General features: G+C 41.7%; 1 long non-coding RNA gene across 2 annotated transcripts in view; it reads left to right on the top strand.

Annotated features, from left to right (window-relative positions):
- The first annotated feature begins 6,657 nt into the window (after positions 1-6,657).
- LOC139751346 (uncharacterized) overlaps positions 6,658-16,452 on the top strand; it is a 54,944-nt gene continuing 45,149 nt past the window's right edge. Inside the window, exons 1-2 of one of the 2 annotated variants that reach the window (XR_011713328.1) lie at positions 6,658-7,304; positions 14,272-14,426. This is a non-coding gene — a long non-coding RNA (uncharacterized lncRNA). The remainder of the gene's footprint in view (positions 7,305-14,271; positions 14,427-16,452) is intronic. The other variant, XR_011713329.1, reaches the window with a different exon arrangement.

Raw genomic sequence — 16,452 nt, 5'->3', positions numbered from 1 at the left:
AGGGGAGGATTTCCAGCCCCCCGCTCCCTCCCCTTTTAGTCGCCTTCTACGACACGCAGGGAATACGTGGGAAGTATTCTTAATCCCCTATCCCCAGGGATGATATATATATATATATATATATATATATATATATATATATATATATATATATATATATTACAAGATTGCCGTTTCCTGCATTTGAGCTAGTGTCAGGAACAGACCAAGAAAAGCAACATTCATTACCTAGCTGTTTATGTGTAATGCATCAAAATCACAGCCCCCTAAACACATATATCCGGCACCAGAGACCTTTCCATGGTTTTCCTCGGCTACTTCTCTTCCCCAGTTTCATTCCACTGACAGCAGGTCAACCCTATCCACCGCATCATTCCATTTCACTCCATCCCATTCTCGCCGTTCATCCACCTGCATGTTCAGGCCTTGATCTCTCAAAATCCTTCTCACTCCATCTCTAATTTGGTCTCCCCCTTCTTGTCCCCTTCACTTACGACACACATATCTCACCCTCTCCTAACTTGTCTCCTCCATATTGCGAAGCCATAGCACATCCTATTCAGCGCTCAACCACACACTTTTTATTATCACACCTCTCTCTTACCTTTTTGTTACTCGATCAAAACCACATATTATTCTCAAACATTTCATGTCCAGCACACCCATGCTCATATACACTGATTTATCACTTTTTTTTCGATTAATGCGGCAGTACGATTTTTTCTTGGTAAAATTTTATTTTAAACTGGTCGTATGTTCATGGATTTTACTACATGTATAGTGTATGTAATAATCGGGTGGTTCACAGTGGTGCACTGTTCAATATATATAGTGTACGTTATCAACGCACACACGAGTACTCATGCAGCGTACAAAATAACAGTCAAGACCATATAGAGAAACGACTGTTGCTCGGTCCTTCTGGGCCAGGTCCTCCTGAGGCTTCAAAAAGTGTAGAATTATCATGTATAGAAGTGGATGAGAAATCCTTAGTTCCCTTCGAAATATAACTGTTCTTCAGTAAAATGTAATTGACTAAGATTTTCAAGCAATGACACATGACGAGTAACAACGAAAATTTTGCAAGAAAAATCAGATCCTCGGCACGTAAGTTAAGTCGTCACATCAGTTTATTTGGTCCTCGATTATTAATCAACTGGATAAGATAAACTACTATGCATAAACCTGATCTTTTTCCGCAAAATCTAGTGCGGTTTATCTCAACAAACCAATAAAATGTTCATATTACTATTACAAAATCTAAATCATGCCTATGTCAAACATTTAGAAAGTGATGTCATCAAGAAAATCAATTAGACAATGACCAATTCATCATGGAAGAGGTTGACGAGGTCCAAATGTTCCAGCTATCTGCTGCCTGGTCCAACTTGGTCCTCAAGTTGTGGCTTTGAGGCCATTGCTTGGATGATGACAGGTCGGCGCGTGGGAGCTGGTCACCTCATCGTGGCATCGATTTCTGATACAGAATCAAACAGGAAGAAGCAGACATTTCGGTGGGAATACACCAGAAAGTGGCCCTGCATTGTGTGATCGAGAAAGGAGGAATTAACTGTACCTAAGCAGGAAGAAACATACCAGAATGGCGGCGGAGACGTAAGGGGAGCAATCGTGACATTGGACAATTCTTCCATCAACGGACTAATTACTCAATAATCAGAGCAGGAACTCTGATGACTGACTTGGATTGAACACAGTATTACATTCACTGCTTCAGATCACCTGAAACACCTTTCCAGAGTCATGTTTCCTGACAGCTCAATTGCTTCGAAGATTGTCTCTCATGAACCAAAATAGCCAGAGTTACGAGTCCAAAGGTAGGTTTACTTCCGTTTCTCCGAGTGATTTTCTTTTTATCTAGCCTAGATTTATTTAAATCTAGGTTAGATTTAAGTATTTAAGTGAAATGATTAAACATCAGCTGCCCTCATAGTTCCAGATTTTGTTTAGAGTTGTGTTATGTTTCCATCAATACCTCTATTCATTCAAGTTATGCTGCCCAAGTGTAAATGATTTCCAAGAAATCGATAATCTAGTCAGGAAACATTATTGTCTTGATATCAATATTTTCAAGACAAAAACTGTGGCCATATCTAAATCTGAAAACATCTAAGGTTTTTATAAAAGCATATGAAAAAACAGTGCAGTAGACAAAGGATAGGTTGGTTAGATGATTTAAAATATATAACATTTGGTAAGAAAGGAAGTATACGAGCATTGGTCAAAGCTACAGAAGATAGGAAAAATGGCGTACCATAGTTGCCTTTTCCCACGTTAGTGAGGTAGCGTTAAGAACAGAGGACTGGGCCTTAGAGGGAATATCCTCACCTGGCCCCCTTCTCTGTTCCTTCTTTTGGAAAATTTAAAAAAAAAAAAAAACAAGAGGGGAGGATTTCCAGCCACCCGCTCCCTCCCCTTTTAGTCGCCCTGGGGATAGGGGAGAAAGAATACTTCCCACGTATTCCCTGCGTGTCGTCGAAGGCGACTAAAAGGGAAGGGAGCGGGGGGCTGGAAATCCTCCCCTCTCTTTTTTTTTTTTTCCAAAAGAAGGAATAGAGAAGGGGGCCAGGTGAGGATATTCCCTCTTAGGCCCAGTCCTCTGTTCTTAACGCTACCTCGCTAACGCGGGAAATGGCGAAGTATAAAATATATATATATATATATATATATATATATATATATATATATATATATATATATATATATATATATATTATATTTTATTTTGCTTTGTCGCTGTCTCCCGCGTTAGCGAGGTAGCGCAAGGAAACAGACGAAAGAATGGCCCAACCCACCCACATACACATGTATATACATACACGTCCACACACGCAAATATACATACCTATACATCTCAATGTACACATATACATAAACACTCAGACATATACATATATACACATGTACATAATTCATACCGTCTGCCTTTATTTATTCCCATCGCCACCTCGCCACATGGAATAACAACCCCCTCCCCCCTCATTTGTGCGAGGTAGCGCTAGGAAAAGGCAACAAAGGCCCCATTCGTTCACACTCAGTCTCTAGCTGTCATGTAATAATGCATAGAAACCACAGCTCCCTTTCCACATCCAGGCCCCACAGAACTTCCCATGGTTTACCCCAGACGCTTCACATGCCCTGGTTCAATTCATTGACAGCACGTCGACCCCGGTATACCACATCGTTCCAATTCATTCTATTCCTTGCACGCCTTTCACCCTCCTGCATGTTCAGGCCCCGATCACTCAAAATCTTTTTCACTCCAACTTTCCACCTCCAGTTTGGTCTCCCACTTCTCCTCGTTCCCTCCACCTCTGACACACATATCCTCTTGGTTAATCTTTCCTCACTCATTCTCTCCATGTGACCAAACCATTTCAAAACACCCTCTTCTGCTCTCTCGACCACACTCTTTATATTTCCACACATCTCTCTTACCCTTACATTACTTACTCGATCAAACCACTTCACACCACATATTGTCCTCAAACATCTCATTTCCAGCACATCCACCCTCCTGCGCACAACTCTATCCATAGCCCACGCCTCGCAACCATACAACATTGTTGGAACCACTATTCCTTCAAACATACCCATTTTTGCTTTCCGTGATAATGTTCTCGACTTCCACACATTCTTCAAGGCTCTCAGAATTTTTGCCCCCTCCCCCACCCTATGATTCACTTCCGCTTCCATGGTTCCATCCGCTGCCAGATCCACTCCCAGATATCTAAAACACTTCACTTCCTCCAGTTTTTCTCCATCCAAACTTACCTCCCAGTTGACTTGACCCTCAACCCTACTGTACCTAATAACCTTGCTGTTATTCACATTTACTCTTAACTTTCTTCTTTCACACACTTTACCAAACTCAGTCACCAGCTTCCGCAGTTTCTCACCCGAATCAGCCGCCAGCGCTGTATCATCAGCGAACAACAACTGACTCCCCAAGCTCTCTCATCCACAACAGACTGCATACTTGCCCCTCTCTCCAAAACTTGCATTCATCTCCCTAGCAACCCCATCCATAAACAAATTAAACGACCATTGAGACATCACACACCCCTACCGCAAGCCTACATTCACTTGGAGCAAATAATTTTCTTCTCTTCCTACACGTACACATGCCTTACATCCTCGATAAAAACTTTCCACTGCTTGTAGCAACTTACCTCCCACACCATATACTCTTAATACCCTCCACAACTCTATCATATGCCTTCTCCAGATCCAAAAATGCTACTTACAAATCTATTTGTCTTTCTAAGTATTTCTCACATACACTCTTCAAAGCAAACACCTGATCCTTGTATTTTAACTTTCTAAAAGGGGAAACAGAAGGAGTCATGCGGTAAGTGCTCATCCTCCTCGAAGGCTCAGATTGGGGTGTCTAAATGTGTGTGGATGTAACCAAGATGAGAAAAAAGGAGAGATAGGTAGTATCTTTAAGGAAAGGAACCTGGATGTTTTGGCTCTGAGTGAAACTAAGCTTAAGGGTAAAGGAGAAGAGTGGTTTGGGAATGTCTTGGGAGTAAAGTCAGGGGTTGCAGAGGACGAGAGCAGAGGAAGGAGGCACTACTCCTGAAGCAGGACTTGTGGGAGTATGTGATAGAGTGTAGGAAAGTAAACCCTAGATTTATATGGGTAAAACTGAAAGTGGATGGAGAGAGATGGGTGATTATTGGTGCATATGCACCTGGTTATGAGAACAAAGATCATGAGAGGCAAGTGTTTTGGGAGCAGCTGAATGAGTGTGTTAGTAGTTTTGATGCACAAGACCGGGTTATAGTGATGGGTGATTTGAATGCAAAGGTGAGTAATGTGGCAGTTGAGGGAATAATTGGTGTACATGGGATGTTCAGTGTTGTAAATGGAAATGGTAAAGAGCTTGTAGATTTATGTGCTGAAAAAGAACTGGTGATTGAGAATACCTGGTTTAAAAAGAGACATATACATAATATACGTATGTAAGTAGGAAGGATGGCCAGAGAGCGTTATTGGATTACGTGTTAATTGATAGGCGGGTGAAAGAGAGACTTTTGGATGTTAATGTGCTGAGAGGTGCAACTGGAGGGATGTCTGATCATTATCTTGTGGAGGCGAAGGTGAAGATTTGTAGAGGTTTTCAGAAAAGAGAGAATGTTGGGGTTAAGAGTGGTGAGAGTAAGTGAGCTTGGAAAGGAGACTTGTGTGAGGAAGTACCAGAAGAGACTGAGTACAGAATGGAAAAAGGTGAGAACAAATGACGTAAGGGGAGTGGGAGAGGAATGGGATGTATTTAGGGAAGCAGTGATGGCTTGTGCAACATTATGTAATGCTTTACTACTAATGTGGGTTGATCAGTGATTCATGCATGGGTTACTTATTAATCAATCCTACGTATAGATTTCTTAGGAACATTGACTTTTTTTTCTTTTGTATCTTATTAACAGATGAAGATGAGAGAAGCGCCATTAAGTATGTGAACAGATGGCCGCTCAGATCGTGGGGCACAAGAGCAGTTATCATGTCCCGTTATTGTGCGATATTTTTATTCTGAAGTAAACACTGTTCTTGTTGTCCTGCTGGAAATTGCTACCACAATGGAACGATCTACTGATAGAAACATCTTTCCGCTTCTCGATAATGTCAACAGAAAATAAGATCCCAGGGAGAAATGTCATTTGTTTCGCATCAGATAATGCAGCTGTCATGATTGGAGAGGAGATTGGGGTAAGCGCATTTATAAAAAAAAAAAAAAAAAATCCGGACACCTTTATCAGGGATGTCCTTGTCATGTTCATCTTGCTGCTGAGGAAGGCGGACACTTTCATCATGGGATGTCCTTGTCATGTTCATCTCGCTGCTGAGGAAGGAAGGAGTCGTAAGCGCCACATAGAGTTCAGGGAGGTTCAAACCCTCTACAGTGTCGACCTGCATGAAATCCTGAAATGTGTGTACTCGATGGCTCTCTTTGGAAAGAGCACTGACGAGACTCACTGAACAGTGGAAGCCTCTGAAACAATACTTCTCCAAAGATGTCGAGTCCACGGGAATGGAAAAGAATGTGAGTGATGGCACTCCAAAGTTGTCGAAGAAACAGAAGGTCACTGCTAGTGGTAGTGTTGCCACACTTACGCCAAGACAAGCAAGGTCCCTACATCTTTCCCGGGAAAGGTGTCTCTGCCTTCGTCCTCTCACACAGCCAGCAGTGCCGGACAGGCTTCCTCTAAGAAGAACCTCTACTTTCATCCTCAAACAGATTGGGCAAAGTTGACTCAGTGAATGCATATACTGGGTATTATTTGTGGGGAACAAAGACAAGTGTCAGTGCACTCACTGAAAGGGATGAACATCAGGTATTTGTAATAATGCAGCTTCAGGCAGTTTTGACAACAGAAGGAAAGTTTCATCTGAAGCTACATTGACTTGAAGCAGGAAAAAGGCTAATTTGTCTTCCAGTGCAGAATGCAGCAAGTGTTTCCGTGGATAAAGCTAAGAAAGATCCTTACAGGACAATGATTACACCAAGCTGCATCGTATGTTCCTCCTTAAAGCTGTCTGTATTCAACAAGCTCAATCTTGAGATGCAAGAAGAAACACCAAAAATCCATGTTTTTCTTGAGAAGTTACAGGTCTTCCTACAAACGTTGTCTGACCTCCAAAAGAAAAGGTCTCTTCCTTTCTCCATTTCCATGGACAAAGACTCACAAAATTTACCTTGTTTTTCAGCAAACTGCTGTAAAAAATACTGCCAAGGTAGTACACTCATAGATGATATCTTGAGAACTTTTCGGTACTTATATAGCATATAGGTATTTTTGAGAGGTTTGTGGAGCATTTTATATATTGTACAGTTAAGCTTTATACGTACGACGCCTTTACACTTACTGACAACAACATTGACCGGCGCTGTAACCAAAACATTGTGTTAGGTTCATAATCCAGTTCCACCAACAGTTTGAACTTGAGGGGTTGGCAAGGAGGATTGTTAGGTTGTCAGTGTACCTGTGACCTTCAAGAGAACAGACGGTGAGACAAGTGTTATATCATGAGCTGCAAACATCGAGATGTTAACGAAAATAAGCGACTGTCGCATGACCGACGACTGCTACCTATTGCTGGAGCTACGGGAAGTGGTTTCATTGGTCGCCTTGGAAACTACTACGGAAACAAGGAAGATTTTGCCTCCTATTATGTGAGAATATCCTTTATAGCCAGTGGACTTTAATGAAATGAGTGTGCAGCCCTGGTAACTGACACTTTGAAGAAGCGCTACGATCCTGACCCATTGGCACGAGATCCAGGTAAGGATTCATCTGGTTTATTTTATATTGATTCTAAAGAACTTATGTATTCATTCTCGTTTTTTCTGGAACAAGATGGTAAATTTCAAGAAGAGAGATGCACGTTTTCTAGATGGAATTTAGCGAAATTGATACCAATGGAGCCCTTACAATTTTTAGAGACGATATAGAGTGTAGAACATTACATAAGTGTGCCGTGCAACAGGCAGGTAAAATGCATTTATCTGGTGTCTGTTCAGCTTCTTTAGTGCTTTATTAGGTTCATATGAAGCAAAAGAAGCTGTAATACAAGAAGAAAACTTGCCCAAAAGGTCTAGAAATGGTGCAGTGTATCATAATGTTTGAATCTGCTGTACTCGGAGCTTTGCACATATGTTGGGTATTCATATATATATATATATATATTATATATATATTTTTTTTTTTTTTTTTTTTTTTGTCGGTCTCCTGCGTTTGCGAGGTAGCGCAAGAAAACAGACGAAAGAAATGGCCCAAGCCACCCCCATACACATGTATATACATACGTCCACACACGCAAATATACATACCTACACAGCTTTCCATGGTTTACCCCAGACGCTTCACATGCCCTGATTCAATCCACTGACAGCACGTCAACCCCGGTATACCACATCAATCCAATTCACTCTATTCCTTGCCCTCCTTTCACCCTCCTGCATGTTCAGGCCCCGTCACACAAAATCTTTTTCACTCCATCTTTCCACCTCCAATTTGGTCTCCCACTTCTCCTCGTTCCCTCCACCTCCGACACATATATCCTCTTGGTCAATCTTTCCTCACTCATTCTCTCCATGTGCCCAAACCATTTCAAAACACCCTCTTCTGCTCTCTCAACCATGCTCTTTTTATTTCCACACATCTCTCTTACCCTTACGGTACTTACTTGATCAAACCACCTCACACCACACATTGTCCTCAAACATCTCATTTCCAGCACATCCATCCTCCTGCGCACAACTCTATCCATAGCCCACGCCTCGCAACCATACAACATTGTTGGAACCACTATTCCTTCAAACATACCCATTTTTGCTTTCCGAGATAATGTTCTCGACTTCCACACATTCTTCAAGGCTCCCAGGATTTTCGCCCCCTCCCCCACCCTATGATCCACTTTCGCTTCCATGGTTCCATCCGCTGCCAGATCCACTCCCAGATATCTAAAACACTTTACATCCTCCAGTTTTGCTCCATTCAAACTTACCTCCCAATTGACTTGACCCTCAACCCTACTGTACCTAATAACCTTGCTCTTATTCACATTTACTCTTAACTTTCTTCTTTCACACACTTTACCAAACTCAGTCACCAGCTTCTGCAGTTTCTTACATGAATCAGCCACCAGCGCTGTATCATCAGCGAACAACAACTGACTCACTTCCCAAGCTCTCTCATCCCCAACAGACTTCATACTTGCCCCTCTTTCCAAAACTCTTGCATTCGCCTCCCTAACAACCCCATCCATAAACAAATTAAACAACCATGGAGACATCACACACCCCTGCCGCAAACCTACATTCACTGAGAACCAATCACACACACACACACATATATATATATATATATATATATATATATATATATATATATATATATATATTTTTTTTTTTTTTTTTTTTTTGCCGTTGTCTCCCGCGTTTGCGAGGTAGCGCAAGGAAACAGACGAAAGAAATGGCCCAACCCACCCCCATACACATGTATATACATACGTCCACACACGCAAATATACATACCTACACAGCTTTCCATGGTTTACCCCAGACGCTTCACATGCCTTGATTCAATCCACTGACAGCACGTCAACCCCGGTATACCACATCGCTCCAATTCACTCTATTCCTTGCCCTCCTTTCACCCTCCTGCATGTTCAGGCCCCGATCACACAAAATCTTTTTCACTCCATCTTTCCACCTCCAATTTGGTCTCCCTCTTCTCCTCGTTCCCTCCACCTCTGACACATATATCCTCTTGGTCAATCTTTCCTCACTCATTCTCTCCATGTGACCAAACCATTTCAAAACACCCTCTTCTGCTCTCTCAACCACGCTCTTTTTATTTCCACACATCTCTCTTACCCTTACGTTACTTACTCGATCAAACCACCTCACACCACACATTGTCCTCAAACATCTCATGTCCAGCACATCCATCCTCCTGCGCACAACTCTATCCATAGTCCACGCCTCACAACCATACAACATTGTTGGAACCACTATTCCTTCAAACATACCCATTTTTGCTTTCCGAGATAATGTTCTCGACTTCCACACATTCTTCAAGGCTCCCAAAATTTTCGCCCCCTCCCCCACCCTATGATCCACTTCCGCTTCCATGGTTCCATCCGCTGCCAGATCCACTCCCAGATATCTAAAACACTTCACTTCCTCCAGTTTTTCTCCATTCAAACTCACCTCCCAATTGAATTGACCCTCAACCCTACTGTACCTAATAACCTTGCTCTTATTCACATTTACTCTTAACTTTCTTCTTTCACACACTTTACCAAACTCAGTCACCAGCTTCTGCAGTTTCTCACATGAATCAGCCACCAGCGCTGTATCATCAGCGAACAACAACTGACTCACTTCCCAAGCTCTCTCATCCCCAACAGACTTCATACTTGCCCCTCTTTCCAAAACTCTTGCATTCACCTCCCTAACAACCCCATCCATAAACAAATTAAACAACCATGGAGACATCACACACCCCTGCCGCAAACCTACATTCACTGAGAACCAATCACTTTCCTCTCTTCCTACACGTACACATGCCTTACATCCTCGATAAAAACTTTTCACTGCTTCTAACAACTTGCCTCCCACACCATATATTCGTAATACCTTCCACAGAGCATCTCTATCAACTCTATCATATGCCTTCTCCAGATCCATAAATGCTACATACAAATCCATTTGCTTTTCTAAGTATTTCTGACATACATACATGGGGTAAACCATGGAAAGCTGTGTAGGTATGTATATTTGCGTGTGTGGACGTATGTATATACATGTGTATGGGGGTGGGTTGGGCCATTTCTTTCGTCTGTTTCCTTGCGCTACCTCGCAAACGTGGGAGACAGCGGCAAAAAAAAAAAAAAAAATATATATATATATATATATATATATATATATATATATATATATATATATATATATATATATATATATATATATATATATATATATATATTTAAGGCTTGAAGTTATGTTAGCGAGATCTGTCCCACATAAGATCAGATTCTGATTGTTCTACAGACAGCTGAATTCACTCTTCAAAGTCCAAACCAAACGACATTATGGTGGAGATAAGTGGAGTACATTATTATGATGAGAGTAAATTGAGAGTACATCTGAAGCATTAAAGTAGGCGGATTACCTGTGTATTTGTTTATATTTATTGGTATTTTATAGTACCTATATCTTATATAACCCCACTTTTTCTTCTGATAATCCTGCCACCAGTGACCCATTTAATATCGCAAGTTTGGTTTGTAAAAGGAAAAATGCTACACTTTGAAATCACTCTTTACTGTGACAACTTTGAATAATGAAAGTGAACAAGTTTTGGCAGTTGTGCCCTTGCTTTGTACTGACACCTCAAACTCCCCAAAAGTCTCAGTTGCTTGTTAGAAAATCTGGACATATCAGGCAGGATATATTTGTAAACTTTGCTTTGCTTCTGATTTTCTTCTGGGAGGAGCCATGTAATATATTTGTTTGTATTTAATGTTTTATATTTTTAAACATTTCAGAGTTTTTGGTATTTTCAATACTGTATAGGTAAGCTTTATGTGCACGTTATCTGTAAAGTGACATTGGTTTGTGTTGAGAATGAAACATCAGTACTGCATGTCATAACCAGCAACCTGAATATTACATTGCTCTTCGACCAAGTTCAAATTGTTCTATAAACAAGGGCTGCTGCCACAACTTTCAGCAAAGAGAACATCTCTCATGTCAAGGAAATATTCAAGCAAAACTATCATGACAAGTGCATTATGGTGAAGCCTATCCATTATCATCTCTGTACTGCCAACCACAAAATACTGCTAAAACAATAACTATCCGTAGGTACTTTGTGTCCAACTTAGTTTTGGGCCTCCAAGCAGTACTTGGATGTTTAAGGACTTTCAGTAACAAATAAAGATCTATTAGAAGGTTCCAAGCTTCTTTACCAAGATATCCCATCCCATGTTATACTACACTTTACGAATATCATGAACAAGGTGTTTATGTCTGATACCCAATCAAAGCTGTGGTGTGTATGGTTCCACAAGTGTCTCTTGAGGCATTACAGGGCATCTTCACAGTTAGCCTCTAACTTGGTTTTTCATAATGTACAGCTGGTACACATGAAGGGATACGGGAACCTCAGGCATCTCCCTTACTCATGATACGGGGTTGTAAGGTAATTTCAGTTTAATCAAAGGTTGCATAGTTCTCCAGCAGCTGAAAACATTTAAGTACCATTTTTAGTTTCTGGATGTGAAAAATTTATGAGGTATTGCAAGATCTACCTCTGTGCTAAATATCCCTCAGCCTTGGCTCCTTCAATGGTGGTGCATACTTCTGTTGGCGTGGGTGCCTTTTACTGCATCTCTTACCAGTGACACAGGGTTGCGAGGTTGCCATGTATACCATCTGTACACTAAATGAGGATCTGTCTTCACCTTCCCCACTGATGTGGCATAGTTATAAACCAAGCAGTCACAATAGTAATGGCAGAATATATGACTAGTGGAGAGAGATGTTTATTTGAGTTTTATCTTGATACATAATCCTCTCCACCATACAGTACAGTAGTGTTCCCCAGCCTTTTGTCTCACATTTTGGTGTTATCCCTGTTTTGTGCATGGCTATCACAATCCAGGTTCATCTGCAGTTGCTCCACTATGAAATTATGACAAAAAATCAGATGTACTGTATCATAACTATCATGAAATTTCATTGAAAGATTTTATTCCATGACTGTTTCAGACTCAGTTATAACATTATAAGATAAAGGTCTGTCTGTTACTTACAGGGTTAAAATCAGCTCCTGGCTCCTGTTGCACTTTTTTGAAGAGGTTTTCTCAGAACTGGTACCTCTGGACCTATTAGAAAAAATACTTTGAATCTGTGGGCTTTATCCTTAAGGAGCTATATCAGTGAGGATTTTGGAGAGGTGAACAGGTTTGCAGTCTGTTGAGGGTAAGGAAGGCCTTTGATGTTGTGTCAGATGTTGTTTGCAAATTCACTTGGCTTTGGCGGCAGACTCAAGAGAAAAACTGCTGAAGTTTGCGTCAGAGTTTGAAAGAGAGTATGATATGAAGAAGTTGAGAGTTACTGCAAATCACACTAAGGTAATGAACTTTTGCAAGGGAGTAAGACAGTTTGGCTTGAGTGTTAGTTTAGATGGAAACTAGGAGGAATTGATGTGTTGTAGATAGTTGGGACATGTGATGGAAGAATGGCAGCTGAAGTGAACCATGTGTTGGGTAAGGGGGCATAGGTTCTGGGTTTGCTGAGAAGTATGTGAAAGAGAGGTTACTGTCAGTGAAGTCAAAGATGGGTATGCTTGATGGCATTGTAGTCCTGATGATACTGTGTGGATGCAAGTCATAGACCTGGAATACAACAGTATGAATGAGGGTGGATGTGTTGAAAATCAAATGCCTAAGGACAGCACCTGGTGTGATGAGGTGTATGTCTTGGAAATTAAATGCCTTAAGATGTGGCATAAGGTGGATTGATTGAGTAAAGATGACATTGTGAAATAGAGATGTTGTTGTAGGCTGAGTATGTGAGAGCTGAGTATGGTGTATTGAAATGGTTTGTACATAAGAGTATTAGTGAAAAGAGAATGACTAAGAGGGTATGTGTGTCAGAAGTTAAAGGGATAAGGAAGGCAAGACTGAGGATAAGATGGAAAGCTGAAGTGAAAGAAGCTTTATGAATCATTGGGGCCTGAACATGCAGTAGGGTGTGAGATGTGCTCCATGTGAACCACATCATGTCTTCAATTTGGTGTATCCCATGCACATCTGACACCCTTTGTACTGTAACTGTTTGAAAGTAATACAGCATTCACAGTGTTGAAATTTCATACAGTACTGGTGTGATGATAAAACCTCAAAAACATATCTAGTCTGAACTCCTACTGCTGTGATTAGAAGTAGTGTTCATTGTTAGAACTGTACAAAGTGGATCTTGAATTTTTTGGCAACTTCCATGACATCAGTAATTTCAAAATTTAGTGATATTGTTGAAAATTTCCTCTTTTAATCTAATCAGTTTTCTATATTATACCAAAATGAATAATGCAGTATAGATAGGTATAGATGGAAAGGGAACTGTGGTTTCGGTGCATTATTACATGACAGCTAGAGACTGAGTGTGAACGAATGTGGCCTTTGTTGTCTTTTCCTAGCGCTACCTCGCACACATGAGGGGGAAGGGGGTTGTTATTTTCATGTGTGGCGAGGTGGCGATGGGAATGAATAAAGGCAGACAGTATGAATTATGTACATGTGTATATATGTATATGTCTGTGTGTATATATATGTACATGTTGAGATGTATAGGTATGTATATTTGCGTGTGTGGACATGTATGTATATACATGTGTATGTGGGTGGGTTGGGCCATTCTTTCGTCTGTTTCCTTGCGCTACCTCGCTAATGCGGGAGACAGCGACAAAGCAAGATCAATGAATAAATAGATTTCTTATTCATTGTATGTTATGTTCACAGAGTACACTTCTATTTTTTCTGCCTTATTCAGATGTAGCCCTGTGTCAGTATATTGTTGATTCCATTGAAAATGCCATGTTTGAGAAGTTGTTGAAGGGGTGATGTATATCTTGGAATCAATATATGTGTCTGTTTTTTAACGTTCATTGTTAATTTATGTCTTAGATTCATGTAATACCATTAAGTCAACATATGATTTGTTTTATTTGCTTTTAGGTGATGCATGCTCGATAACAGTACCAAAGGATGAAGGACTATCTGTGTGGAAGTGAGACTTTTACTCAGACCTGTGGTCCCAACTGTTGGATGTTGCCAACTTCCTTTGTGCTGCAGGAGCCTCAGAAAAATAGAGGCGACTCCTCGGGTAGGAAGTAAGTGACTGGGACCTCAAATACCATGAACATTAACACATCTGCTGAGGCTGAAGTTAGCGTCATAAATAGCTTCAACTTGGTCTGCACTGTACACCACTTGTAATATTGCATAATGCCAGCATAGAATGGAAATAGAAGTAAATTAGGAAGTTCTACTTCATATTTATTCTTTTAGGATGCTTCTTATTCATAAGCTATATGCATGCACTATGTTTTACATTTCACTGTCTTATGTATGCCATCTAGGTAGCCAATATCCACTTGGTTGTTCCACTTGGGAGCAAGCATCAGAGATATATATAAGTCAATGTATACCATCTAGTTCCACATGGAGTTACTGTTGTCAGCCTTGAAGTTCCACAGCATATTCACATATCTGTCTTATCTATACATATCTCTGATGCCTGTTTCCTCCGGGACCTCCATCAAGAGGGCAACCATGGCAAAAGTCTCCATAACTGGTGAACTCCACTGCCGCTACTTAGCCTTTAGTGCTTCACCCTCAACAGGCCACTGGCAGAGGGTAACTAGTGCAGTATTTCCAGAGGCTCTTACCTAATGTTCCTACTGATTACTTCTACCTAATGTTCCTGTCTAATATTCCACCATCCTATGACTACCTAATGCTCTTGCTTATTACTTATATATTGCTCCTACCATTTTGCTAAAAGGCAGGGCTAGTGCATAGTGTTCACTGTAGGAAAATCTAGAGTTATGAAAAATGAGTTATTGCGTAAGTGTTGTCAATTGTGATGTGTATTTTATCTCTCATATTTTATCTATCTCTCAGTATCTCTGATGCCTGTTCCATTTGGAATACCCTCAAAGGGGTGGCCACAGCAACAGAGTCTCCATAACTGTAGAATTCCAGAGCTTTTTCTTAGCCTTAAGTGCCTCACCTTTAATAGGCCACTGGCAGAGGGCAAGGCTAGTGCAGTGTTTGCAGAGGCTGTTGAGGGTACGACACTTTCCCGGATTTATGTGAAGCCCACCCCTCGCGAGGGTCTCAGCCATCACGTTCATTGCCTGCTGGAGGCCAGTGGGCGTCTGCGCCACCAGAACCAAATCATCGGCAAATGCCAATGCTGCCACCCTTTGGTCACCCAATCTAACCCCCACACCAGTCTCTTTCACCCTTGTGATTCCCTCGTCAATCACAAGGTTGAAGAGAATTGGCAATAAGGGGTCACCCTGTTTGACCCCATGAGTCATATATACCTTCTCCGACATCTCGCCGCTGCTTTCGATATGAGTGAAGGCTTGGTCATACGTTGACATGACGTATGCCCTGACGGAGGCTGGAATGCCCTTCCGCGACATGGCCCGCTCAATAGTGCTATGATTAACACTATCGAATGCTTTGGCCATGTCGAGGAATGCCAGGTGCACACCATGGGCGTGTGCCCGCGCACGACCAACGATCGCATCCAAGATCGTGAGGTTCTCAAGGCATCCGTCTGTTGGGACGAATGCCTTTTGAGCTTCATCGATCTGGACGAGGCTCGAGATGCAGCTGCTCAAGATCTTATGGAGCAGACGGACTATAGTGCAAGAGATGGTGATTGGCCTATAGTCTTTGGGTTCTGTTGGATTGGGTACCTTGGGTATCAGCACCGTACGGTTAGCCATCAGTGGCTCTGGTAGAGTGGACGTAGCCAACCACAGGTTGAACATTTTGGCCAGGATCCTCGGAGGAATGGACTTCAGCAGTCTTGTCGACATCCCGTCAGGACCAGGGGCAGATGTTCGAGTGATTTTGAGGTGGTGTGCTACCTCTCCTACGGTGACAACTTCTGCTAGTTGTCCACATTCTCGGTCGCAATCGGTAATGGCATGTGTGTCCGGCCCAGACGGCCAAGAGAAGAGAGCTCCCCAAAAGGGATTGAGGCGTTCTGGCCCAACCGAGGTTGGCGGTACCTTCCAGTCACCTTTAAGGACCAGTCCAGCAGCCAAAGACCTATTCTCTCGATAGAGTCTCTGTACCTTCCGGTATTGCAGCCTTCTAAGCCAGTTTCCATGCAAA

This window comes from Panulirus ornatus, chromosome 11, assembly GCF_036320965.1.
Source record: "Panulirus ornatus isolate Po-2019 chromosome 11, ASM3632096v1, whole genome shotgun sequence".
NCBI classification, from domain to species: domain Eukaryota; kingdom Metazoa; phylum Arthropoda; class Malacostraca; order Decapoda; family Palinuridae; genus Panulirus; species Panulirus ornatus.
The sequence above is the reverse complement of the archived record's forward strand: the minus strand, read 5'-3'. Positions and strand labels throughout refer to the sequence as shown.